Source organism: Anomaloglossus baeobatrachus, chromosome 1 (genome assembly GCF_048569485.1).
Source record: "Anomaloglossus baeobatrachus isolate aAnoBae1 chromosome 1, aAnoBae1.hap1, whole genome shotgun sequence".
In the NCBI taxonomy this organism is placed as follows: domain Eukaryota; kingdom Metazoa; phylum Chordata; class Amphibia; order Anura; family Aromobatidae; genus Anomaloglossus; species Anomaloglossus baeobatrachus.
The window spans coordinates 397,351,627-397,364,123 of NC_134353.1; positions in this window are offsets into that span (position 1 = coordinate 397,351,627).

The following is a 12,497-nucleotide window of genomic DNA, read 5'->3' on the forward strand; positions in this document are numbered from 1 at the left end:
CAGTAATATGACTTTTATACGCCTTATAAACCTTCATAAATCTTCGCCCCCTTGTGAATGTCCGACCTCAGCCACGACCTTCGGGCACTTCTTCCTGGTTTCTCCTCCTCTCCCAGACCGCCGCAGGGTGGACGCCCCCTGGTCCCCCGGGGGGCAAACACGGCCAGTCTGTGATGGTCACCTCCGGAATCCGTAAGGCCGCTGTAAACGCTGGAACCCCCACCGGGTGGCTCAATACGTGCACCCTGCCCGCCTGCCGTACCCGCAGGCGAAAAGGGAACCCCCACGTGTACGGGATATTCCGTTGGCGCAGCGAGTCCAGGAGCGGGCGTAATGCCCTCCTTTTCTGGAGTGTCCATCTGGAGAGATCAGGCAAAAGTTGTATCCTCCGTCCCTGGTGTCTTAGATTCTCTGCCGAGCGGGCCCGCCCCATTATGGCGTCCTTGAGTTGGTATCTGTGTACCTTGCAGATGACATCCCTAGGACGGTCCGGGTCCTGAGAGCGGGGACCCAAAGCTCTATGTGATCGGTCCAGCTCCAGGGGAGAGTCCAGTGGGACTTGTAACAGAGCATTAAAAATGTGGCGTAGGGTTTTGTCCAAATCCACAGATTCAATCGATTCCGGCAAGCCACGGACCCTTATATTGTTTCGTCGGTTGCGGTTTTCAATATCGTCAATGAGGTCAGTCAGATACTGAAATTGAGCATTGTGGGAAGAAATGCGGGAATCCTGCTCTGTTATTTTAAGTGATAGGGATTGTGCTGCAGCTTCAACAGCCCCCACTCTTTCCCCCATCTGCTGTACTTCGTCTCTCAGGCCTGAGAGCTCTGCGCGATAGGAGCTTTCCAGTCTAGTTACATATGAGTCCATATCAGCTTTTGTAGGGATATTTTTGATGTGACTACTGAGGCCCTCTAACACCCTCCACATCTGGAGCAAAGGCTGATGATCTGTGTGGCCTATTCCCCCGCTGGTACCAGGGTGCCCGGCCTCTTGAGCAGCACTATTAAATGTAGCAGCTGGGAAACACAGGCTTGCAGGGGGGCTCCCTCCAAAGAACACAGTCCCAGCGGATCCCTTCTGCACAGGGAAGACGCACAGCTCCGTGCCAGCAGCAGCACAGTGGTCGGGTGAGGCCGCCCTCCTTCCCTCCCCCCTCCGAGTCTCCAGGCCCAGAGTAGCTGGCGATCCTCTGGTGGAAGTGGGGCCAGATGAATCCTCCAACATCATGGACCCCCCCGCATCACTGCCCTCCCCTCCCGCTCCAGTCATGGTAAGTGCCGCCTGGGTGCAGACTGAGTTTTCCGTCACTGTCCCGCCGGCGTTCTGGGCCTCGGCGCCATTTTGCTTTCCCGCCTGAGGAGCCGCTCGAGGTGCCGCTCCGGCCTGCCCCTCACTGACCTGTGCCCGCTCTTCATTGCCGCCTGTGTCCGCAGCCGGAGCCCGGGCGTCAGCTGCATCCTCCGGGTCCTCAGCCGCCACTGCCGCCGCCACGGCTGCGCCCAGGGAGCGGCCGCTTCTCGTATGCCTCGCTGCGTCCGCCATCTTGTGCTCAGGGGCTGCCCGCTCCGGATCCCTCAGATAGCTCCTGATATCCCGCGTTGTGGTGGCCGGTGTTTTAAAAGTATGTCGGGGGCCTCCTCCCCTCCTCCTGTTGCCCATCCGCTGCTCAAATCTCCGTTTTTGTTGCCCTGGTGTTATAAATGCCCGGGTCAGGGCAGGAGCAAAGACACTTCACGTCTCTATCCCTCCATGTCCAGGCCACGCCCCCCACTTAAGATGTATTGATGTGTGCTAACAATTGTTCTCTTTGACTGTGCTGAATTTTGGTTGCTGTTAAAATCAATAACATTGTTAAAATAAAAAACAAAATAAAAAAATAAAAATATGATTTATCTCCCACCTGGCATGATCAAGATGTCATATGGGAGATAAATGTCCTCCCTTGGTCCTTTGGTGTGGCAAAGTGCCCCCACCCCAGTCCACCTCCCCCTCGCCAAACATGACCGCCGCCTGAGTGGTGTGACCGCTATGCGCGTCGTCCTCCTCTGATTCCTGCCTCATCTGACATGTCAGATGAGGCAGAAAAGTCCTACTTAGGTCCAGCCAGGTCATCCCCGGTCCCCTCGGTACCTGTCATACAGCATCTATCCCCCGCCACCCCTCCTTCTACTTGCCATTAGAAGAAATGTTGGGCGCATGGGCAGCAAAGATCGGCTGTCAACTGGCTCTGCACGCAGGGACACTGAAGTCACTGCACCTGCACTGCCGTGCTTTGGATCCGGGGAGTCTGAGTGTAGCATTCTCAGGTCACTGCAGCCATACTTCTCACATGGAGTGCCTGCACTTCCAGAAAATTGGGGAAGCATTCCCTGAGCGTGACCCCATATTCTGGAAGGTCCGAAATCGTTGTGGGACCTCCAAAATGGATTGCGGCGGACCGGATTTTTTTCCTTTTCAATAAATTGGTGAAATAGGGAATGAGTTAGGGAGTGGTTTTTCAAATAATTTTTATTTTGTCGTCTTCAATTTTTATTACTTACTGGGTTCAGAATGTTGGGTATCTGATAGACGAGGTGACATCACTAACCCCAGGGCTTGATGTCAGGTGACATTACACAGTGTGTCAACCCCGTATATTACCCAGTTTACCACCGCACCAGGGCAACGGGATGAGCTGGGAAAAAGCGCCAGGATTAGCGCATCTAATAGATGCGCCACTTCTGGGGCGCCTGCGGCCTGCTATTTTTAGGCTCGGAAGGGCCAAGTAACCGTGGCCCTTCCCACCCTGAGAATACCAGACCCCAGCTGTCCACTATACCTTGGCTGGTGATCCCATTTTGGGGGGACCCCACGTGTTTTTGTTTTTTTTTAATTATTTATTTATAAATAAGTAAAAAAACAGCGTGGGGTGACCTCCAAATTGGATTACCAGCCAAGGTGAAGTTGCCATTTGTGGTCTGCAGCTGTCTGCTTTACCCTAGCTAATTATCAAAAATAGGGGGGACCCAACGTCGTTTTTTTTTCTCTAAATTATTTATTTATTTTTTGGCTAAATAGAAGGCTAAACATCCTTTAGTGGCACATGAATGTCACTAAATGGTGCCAGCTTAGAATATGTAGGGGATGGTACATTATATATGTGTTTTACCTCTGTCTGCCTATCTAGCTATCCATCCATCCTAGCTTTTTAGGCTATGTGCCCATAATCAGGGTTTGCAGCGTTTTGGACGCAGAGGTTTTCGATGCGTCCAAACACTGTACTGCGCCATACAAGCACAGTGGAAGAATTTTTTGAAATCTCCTGCCCACTGTGTGTGTACTATCCGCAGCATAAACTGACTGGCAACGTGGCATCCCGAGCTGCAGCATGTCAATTGTTTGCTGCCTAGACTATAGTGTTCTCCGCGGCAAGAATAGAGCTAAAGGCAGCAGCGGCCCGAACCCTAATCGCGGGCACGGGCAGTTGCATTCTCGAACAACTCTCGAATCTCTGCAGGAGGGCTGGACGCACTGTCGCCGGATTGTGGGGACATAGCCTAAAAGGGAGAAATTTGCTGCTACATCAACATTTTTTCAAAGAACCTGTGGATTCAAAATGCTTACTATACACTGTAACGTTGCGCCCTGCAACGTGGGGGTTCCACTCGCTTGCAACGATGTGAGGTAGCTTCAGCAACATATGCACACAGTTTCTTTAGAAACTATTCCGGCAGTTTATTTAAAAACACTCTCAGCATAAACTGCTCTTAAACATAAACGATCCACGTACCGTGGGCATCCAGTCCATTACAAGTCCATAGTGGAAGTTTAGCAACTTCCCCACTCTCTGGCACCTGCCAGCGTACAGCTCTAGCCGAAGTTCCTTCCAGCACCCAGGGCCCTCTGCAGACCCCTGTCTGTCTCTCCTTCTGGAGAGATTCGGCCCTACAGCCCTGGCCTGGCCGCACTCACCTCAGACTCAATATCAGAGCCTTGTGTTCAACCTCCACAAACGCTGAAACACCCAGAGCTCTCGGCTCTGCTCTCGCTTGTTTCCAGTCCACACACTGGACATCTAGAGCCAGTCTCTCTCTAGACTGCCCTAGACACACTCCACCCAGGTTCAGAGACAGGATTGCTTTAACCCCTGGAGCCACACCCACAGGTGGTAAGGAGTGTGTAATCAGCATCACACACCCTTCCATGGCTCTGCATGTAATGCAATCCTGTGGAACCACAGGTCCCAGCCAGCTTCACATTGCAGAGCACCCACGCTTCTGCAAAACATACCGGCCCTTTGTAATACAGCCGGTTGATACCTCACAACACCTAAATAAAATCCTTGAGGGGTCTAGTTTCCTAAATGGAGTCACTTGTGTAGGATTTCTTATGTATAAGTACCCTAGGGGCCCTGAAAATCTGACATGGTGCCCGCAATTTATTTCAACATTTCCAAAATTCAAATGGTGCTTCTTCCATTTCAAGCTATCCCGTTTGTCCAAACACATGTATGGTACCCTTGTGCTCAAAAGAAATTGGATAACAAACTGTGGGGTCCACTTTTTTATGTTGTCTCATTAAAGTGAGAAATTTGGAGCTAATGGAACATTTTTATGAAAAAAAAAAAAAAGGACATTTTCAATATAACGACCTAAGATTATCAAATTCTGGGAAGTACCTGTGGATTCAAAATGCTCACTATTCCCGTAGATAAAATTCAAGAAAGGTCTAGTTTACAGAATGTTGTCACTTGTGGGGGAGCTCCACTGTTAAAGCGCCTCTCCAAAGACTCTCCAAAAGCAACATGGCGTCTGCTAATGATTCCAGCCAATTTCGCAGTTAAATGGCGCTGCTTCCCCTCAGAGCCCCGCTGTGCACCCAAACAGTTGATTTCCACCACATGTGAGGTATCAGTGCACTTAGAAGAAATTGCATAATAACTTTTATAGTGCATGTTTTTATACCCTTGTGGTAAAAAAAAGCTATCTGGTTAAAGTAACAATTTTAGGTAGATGTATTTTTTTTTTTATTTTTATAGCTCAACGTTATAATTAACTTCAGTGACGCACCAGGGTGCTCAAGGTGCTCAGCAAACATCTAGTTAAAATTCCTTGAGGAGTCTAGTTTCTAAAATGGTGTCACTTGAGGGGGGGAGGGTTCTGCTGTTTAGGTATGTTAGGGCCTTAAAATTTAACATGGTATCCGCAATCTTTTACAACCAAATTTACTTTCCAAAATTCAAACATTCTTCCTTCTGTTCTGAGTCCTTCCCTTTGTCCAAACAGAGGTTTCTGACTACATGGGGCATCACCGCGCTCATATGAAAGTGGGTAACAAACTGTAAGGTCTATTTTTTTGGCGTTACCTCTTGAAAAAGAGAGAATTTTGGTGCTAAAACAACATTTTTGTGAAAGGAAAATTTTCAATATGATGGCCTAATGTTATCAAATTCTGTGAAGTATTTGTAGGTTCCAAATGCTCATTATACTCATAGATAAAATCCTTGAAGGATTTAGTTTCCAGAATGGGGTCACTTGTGGGAGGTTTCTGCAGTTTAGGTACCTTAGGGGTCCTGCAAATGCAACATGGTGCCCGCAATCTAATTCAGCCAAATTTGTGTTCCAAAATTCAAATATTGCTCCTTCTGTTCCGAGCCCTCCCGTTTGTCCAAACAGAGGATTCTAACCACATGTGGGGTATCAGCGTGCTCAGGAGAAACTGGGGAACAAGTCTTGGGGTCTATTTTGATGTGATATTTCTTTTAAAAGTGAGTGAATAAATTGGGTCTAGAGCAGGGGTCTCAAACTCGGCTGGGTGTACGGGCCGCACAGAGGAAAAAAAACAATTTGGGGGGCCGCATTCTTTGCAGGACAAAGTGACATTTTTATTGGTAACATATATATTTTTTTTTTTACACATCTTTGGATCACTGATTTTGAAAATGATTCACTTGTTTATTATAACAAATGTGCACATTCTTTGTTTAAATATATAAAAAAAATGTTGATGCTAAAAAAAAGTCATGCCTTATTTTGTTGTTTTTTTTTTACATTTTATCCCTTTCTTGTAACTAATAGTGTTACAATTATCACTACAGTGGAACCTTGGTTAACGAGAACAATCCGTTCTGGGAGTGGGTTTGTTAACCAAGTTACTCGTTCAGCAAAGCAAGATGTCCCATAGGAATTCATTGCAATGCAGACAATTCGTTCCACAACTTGTTAAATGTCCCATCCTGGTCCCCTATTGTGTCATTCCACACATGCACAAACACACACAAGCACGCACGCACAAGCACATACTGTATTATGCTCACCTTACCTTCCGTTCCATCGCCGGTCTCCTGGGACTTGCTGTTCACCAGTACGAGCTGTGTATCGGGTAACCATGACAACGAGGGAGGAACTTCCGCACTTAGAGCGCTGACGTCAAAGGCAGGAGGCGCTTGACTCTGATTGGTTAGCGCGCTGCCTCTGAGTAGCGGTGACATTGGAACTTCCTGGCTCGTCACGCAGCCTGCCGATACACAGCCTGGAGCGGCGAACTACAGGACCCAGGAGACCGGCGATGGAACGGAAGGTACACATATTATGCTCACCTTACCTTCCGTTCCATCGCCGGCCTCCTGGGTCTTGTAGTTCGCCGCGAGGATTCCTCCCTCGTCGCGATGCACTGGCGAAATACAAGAACCATGAGGCCAGCGATGGAACGGAAGGTAGGGTGAGCATAATACTGTATGTGTGTGCATGCGTGTTTGTTTGTGTGTGTTTTTTGCGTGCTTGTGTGTGTTTGTGTGGACTGCAAGAGCGGGTCAGAACGCGGTGGATGTACGGAACCGAAAGTGTGTGCTGTGAATATTTTGCTCGTACAGCAAAGCTTTCTCGTAAACCGAGTTACAAATTTACAGAAAGCTTTGCATGTTAAGCGAAATGCTCGTTAAGTGGGTTACTCGTTAAGCGAGGTTCCACTGTATATAGAAATTTTGGCCAACATCCTTTAGTAATGTTCCCCATCTTGTTGTAATGTGCCCATCCTTGTCCCCTTGAAGTATTGTGCCCCATCCTACTCCCCATCCTACAGTAATGTGCTCATCCTTGTCCCCATCCTATAGTAATGTCCCCAGCCTTGTCCCCATCTCATCATAATGTGCCCATCCTGTAGTAATGTCCCCAGCCTTGTCCCCATCTTATCGTAATGTGCCCATCCTGTAGTAATGTCCCCAGCCTTGTCCCCATCTTATCGTAATGTGCCCATCCTGTAGTGATGTGTCCAGCCTTGTCCCCATCTTATAGTAATGTTCTCCATCCTTGTTCCCCTGTAGCAATCTCCCTATCCTGTAGTACTGTCCCCATCATATAGTTGTCCCATTCTATAGTAATGTGCCCATCCTACAGTAATGTGCCTATCCTATAGTAATGTGCCAACCTTGTACCCATCCTATTGTAATGTCCCTAGCCTTGTCCCCATCTTATCATAATGTGCCCATCCTGTAGTAATGTCTACAGCCTTATCCCTATCCTATAGTAATGTTTCTCATCCTTGTCTCCTTGTAGTAATATCCCTATCCTGTAGTACTGTGCCCACCTTATCCCCATCCTATAGTAAGGACCCCAGCCTTGTCCCCATTCTATAGTAATGTCCCCATCCAATAGTATTATGCCCATCCTTGTAATGTCCCCATCCTTTAGTAATGTCCCCAGCCTTGTCCCCATCCTATAGTCATATGCCCACCTTGTCCCTATCCTATAGAAATGTGCCCATCTTGTCCCTATCCTATAGTCATGTGCCCACCTTGTCCCTATCCTATAGTCATGTGCCCACGTTGTCCCAGGATAACAGTGCTTTGAATTTTTGACTTTCAGGTTCCATATCTCACCATCTACTACAGCTTTAAATGTGAGACTACCTTCATTTTATAGACAATCATCTTGGCTATCCAATATGTGATTATGATATGATTGGTTGTGCAAATTCTTGTCATGTCACTGCATTGTTACTGTTTGGCTCCTAGAACTCTAAATTTACATTTTTATTATTTTGTTAGTATTTTGTAAATACACCTTTGGCTTTCAACACTGCCTGAATTCTTCTGGGCATGCTCTCGATCAGATTCACCATCCGGTAATCTGGTATTGAATTAAATGACTTAACCTCAGGTTACACCTGGGTTACCGTGGGAAGCACAGCTGTGACCTGAGGTGAACTGACCTGAGGTGAACTTCTTGAACTCAGTGACATCACCTCAGGTGAGGTCCTTGAACTCAAAACCAGATTACCGGATTAGGCAATGTGTACACATTGAGTATTTGGGTGCAGACCTTTCTGCACCAAATCGCAATCTCCTGGCAAAAAAACGCACCAAAACCACAGGTGTTTTAGTACATTTTTTTGCCAGGCGATGCAAATTTAGTACAGAAATGTCTGCACCCAAATACTCAATGTGTACACGTTCCCTAAAAAGTGCCCTTGCGACTAGTCCCTGAGCTCATTAGCATATCATAAAGGATCTTTAAAAATACTTTTTCTAAAGATCTCTTTATCTATGCTACTAGATGCTGGGACAGTTAGTCAGGAATTATAAATATGCACCCAGAACTGCTCATGGTTCTGGGTGCATATTGGATAAGACAGGTTCTCTTTAACTAGAATGGCCTCTCCTGCATCCTTGTTTATCCCCTCCACGACATTACAGCACAGGCCGCTGCCAGTGACCTTTAAAGGGAACCTGTCAGGTCCAATATGCATCCAGAATCACGGGCAATTCTGAGTGCATATTGCTAATCCCTGCCTAACTGTCCCTGTATACACTAGCATAAATAAACAAATATTTTGAAAAAATATTTCTAAAGATTGTTTCTTATATGCTAATGAGGCCAGGGACTACTTGCAAGGACGTTAAGTAGTCCCTGGCCCTAGGATAGGGATCCTATAGTCATGTGCCCACCTTGTCCCCATCCTATAGTAATGTGCCCATCTTGTCCCTATCCTATAGTCATGTGCCCACCTTGTCCCTATCCTATAGTAATGTGCCCACCTTGTCTCCATCCTATAGTCATGTGCCCACCTTTTCTATAGTAATGTCCCCATCCAATAGTAATGTGGCGGCGGCTGAAAGGGGGCAGTGGAGCTATAACTTACCGATCGCTCCCCTCAGCTTTCACAGACACTGGAGTGAAGCTGAGGGGAGTGGTCTCCGGCCCCAGATCCACAGTGATTGGAGAGATCGGTCACAAGGCCGGTCTCTCCAATCAGAGCTGGGGGCGGGTGAAACAGAGGTCACCCAGCTCCAGCCAATGATCGGTGCTATAGCTGCACTGATCATGGCTGGATTTTCATGTTTAGCCATTTTCAATGGCTGAAACATTACAGTGGCTGTGATTGGCTGAGCGGCGTTCGTCAGCCATTCACAGCCTCCGTAGGTCCGGGGAGGAGGCACCACCCCTCCTGAGGTCCCCTCCTCCTCGAATCAAAGGTATTTGCAATGCAAAGCGATCGCAGCTACCGGGGCTACGGAGCCGTGATTTCGCCACGGCGTACTGGGTACATCATGGGTCCTTCAGTACCAGGGAGACATGACGTACCCAGTATGTCATAGGTCGCTAAGGGGTTAATGTGTCGTCCTTCACGTACACACAAAAAAAAACAAAAAACACCATTCTTCTCACCTGTCCCGTTCCCTCGGCTGCCTCATCTCTGCTTCTTGCTGTTTGCAGGCCCGTGTACCCGGTGACTGTCGCGGCCAGTGCAGGGGCCGCAGCCACTGTCAGTGATTTATGTCAGATGATTGTTTTTCCGGCGCTGTGCGCGCAGAGCCCTTGACTCAGAGAGCGCAGCGCCGAAAAAACATTAATCTAACAAAGTACAGGCAGTGGCTGCGGCCCCTGCACCGGCCACGATAGTTAACAGGGGCACGGGCCTGGGGCTGCACGAAGCAGCCTGAGGGGCAGCATACGTCCCGCGTGTTTGAAACCTCTGATATAGAGCAACATTTTTAGGTAAAATGCAATTTTTTTCATTCTACATTGCTTTAGTTCCTGTGAACCACCTAAAGGGTTAATACAATTCTTGGATGTAGTTTGAGTACTCTGAGGGGTGCAGTTTTTAGACTGGTGTCACTTTGGGGTATTTTCTGTCACCGAGGCCTCTCAAAGTAATTTCAAATGTGATGTGATCCCTAAAAAAACATGGTTTTGTAAATTTTGTTGAAAAAATGAGAAATTGCTGATGAACTTTTCACCCTTCTAACTTCCTAACCCCAATAAATGTTGGATCAAAAATTATGCTGTTATGAAGTAGACATGGGGGGAATGTTATTTATTAACTATTTTGTGTTACATAACTCTGGTTTAAGGCCATGAAAATGAAAAGTTTGAAAATAGTTAAATTTTCAAAATTTTCCTCAAATTTCCGATTTTTTTCAAAAATAAAAACAAAAATTATTGTCCTAAATTTACCACTATCATGAACTACAATAGGTCACAAAAAAAACAATATCAGAATTGACATCCGCAGAAATGTTCCAGTTATAACCCCATAAAGTGAAACTGGTTAGAATTGCAAAAAATGGCCTGGTCATCAGGGACAAAATTGACTTCGTCCTTAAGGGGTTAAAACCCGGAAACCCCAATTGGAAATGTGATCCCGAACCTTAGATCACAATGTAAAGATACTGGAATGACAGTTATATTTAGTGCTTACCGTGGCTAGAAATGCGGCGCTTCTTGCGAGGAACCACCTCCTCCTCGCTACGCTTGCGTTTCCCTAAAATATATACCAGAATTGATTATAATCCTCATTGACATAACAGATTTCAGCAGAGGAGCAGTCTCCAACTCCAAACACTGGAAGAACCTATTACACACCATATGGACAAAAGTATTGGGACACCCACATTACACCCAGGGAAGTGTTATGGCATCCCATCTAAATCTATAGTCAATAATATGGTTGGTCTCCCTTTGCATATAATACGGGATAAATCACATAAGGGGTTAAATGCTGCGCTGCCAAAGTAAGGAACAATCCACAGGATTCTTTTCAGTTACTATTTCTACGCGTTTTGGAGAAATCTTTCTCCTTCTTCAGGAGCAATCACATACTGTACATATAATACAGCTCACACTGTTTAGGAAGGCTTTGTAAAGAATTTGGGGGGTCAGTATACAGATTTTTGCCCATTCATCCAGAAGAGCATTGATCAGGTCAGTCACTGATGTTGGATGGAGGACCTGGCTTGCAATCTCTAGGTCATCCCGGAGGTGTTTGATGGAGTTAGTGTGCACTCACATTAGTGTTTATTCTCATTTCTGGGAGGGAGAATGAACATGAAACAGAAATTCAGGAATAGATTTTGGGATTTTATTTACGACGTTCACTGTTTGGTAAAAGTAACAGCACAGGTTTATTCTTCGGGTCAGTAAGATTACAGCGGTACCACATTTATATCATTTTTTTTATGTTTTTCTGCTTTTACACAATATAAACAATTTTTTAGAGAAACAATTGTTTTTGCATCGCTGTATACTCCGAGCTATAACCTTTTTATTTTCCGCTGATGAAGCTGGGTGGCAGGTTGTTTATTATTTTATTATGTGCATTTTCTTCCACTTTTGTCTTCTGCGGTACACAGCCGTTTTTTGGCACCTTTTTTTTTTACTGGTCACTGATGGGGTTATATAGTGTGGCAGTTCTATAGATCAGGTTGGACAGGACTCGTCGATACAACATACGTGTGCTTTTTTTAGGTTTTTTTTTCTTTTTTATATATATATATATATATAGATATATATATATATATATATATATATATATATATATATCTATATATATATATATATATAAATGTAGTTTTTGGTAAATATTTTTTGGTGCCATTTTTCTCTTTTACCCAGTCCCCATATAGGACCTTACCCTTTCTCACTGGAAACGGCATGGCAATGCATTACACTCTCAGTGCAGATAAAACATTCAGTTTCAATATATAAAAAGGTTGTCCGAGAACAAAATGCTAAAGAATTAGATTCTGATAGGATTTCAGGTCCATTCAACTCCCCTCCTTTTTAACAATTTAAAGAAGTTGTCCAGTTACCAAAACTGATTTTTTTTTTTCCTGATAGATCTTGCTAATATGTGCCCCTCCACACATCTATTATGTTTTTTTCAGCAATATTACCTTTTATTGTGCTCTAGCAGCACATCCTCATTGCTGGCTCCAGCTCTGATGGGGTTAATCTCTCCTCTGACTTCCTGGGTTCAGTTACTACAACTCCCATATTTCTTTGTGGCTTTAGGGGTGTATCTAACATTTATAACACACCCACTGTGTCTAACACACCCACTCTCCTCTCCACCCAAAGTCTCCTCCCTGCCTCTTCCCTGTGGATGCACTGAAAGCAATCACAGCAGAGACAGCAGAAGCTCGCAGCTCTGCACAACCAGGGGAAGAAAGCGGCTATCTTCTGCTTGTTCTCATATACTTCATAGTGTGTGTGTGTGTGTGTGTGTGTACAGAAAT